Here is a 305-nt window from a genome sequence, read left to right as displayed (position 1 = left end):
CTTTATCCCCCTCTCCCTCTGCCCCTCCCCTGCTCACGCTGTCTCTCTCTCTCTCTCTCTCTCCTAGAAATAAATAAAAATATTAAAAAAAAAGAATAAATATTTATTTGGGTGTCTCTCACATACCAAGCAATAACTTAGGTGTTTTCCTTATGTCATGTGTATAACAAACCAAAGATGTGCTATTATTTGCATTCTATAAATTTTTATTGAAGTATAATTAACCTATATAACATTATATTAAGGTATACAACATAAGGATTCAATGTTTGTATATATTACAAAATAATCACCCCAATAAGTCT

This window comes from Crocuta crocuta, unplaced genomic scaffold (assembly GCF_008692635.1).
Source record: "Crocuta crocuta isolate KB4526 unplaced genomic scaffold, BGI_CrCroc_1.0 scaffold301, whole genome shotgun sequence".
Classification (NCBI taxonomy): Eukaryota; Metazoa; Chordata; class Mammalia; order Carnivora; family Hyaenidae; genus Crocuta; species Crocuta crocuta.
The sequence above is the reverse complement of the archived record's forward strand: the minus strand, read 5'-3'. Positions refer to the sequence as shown.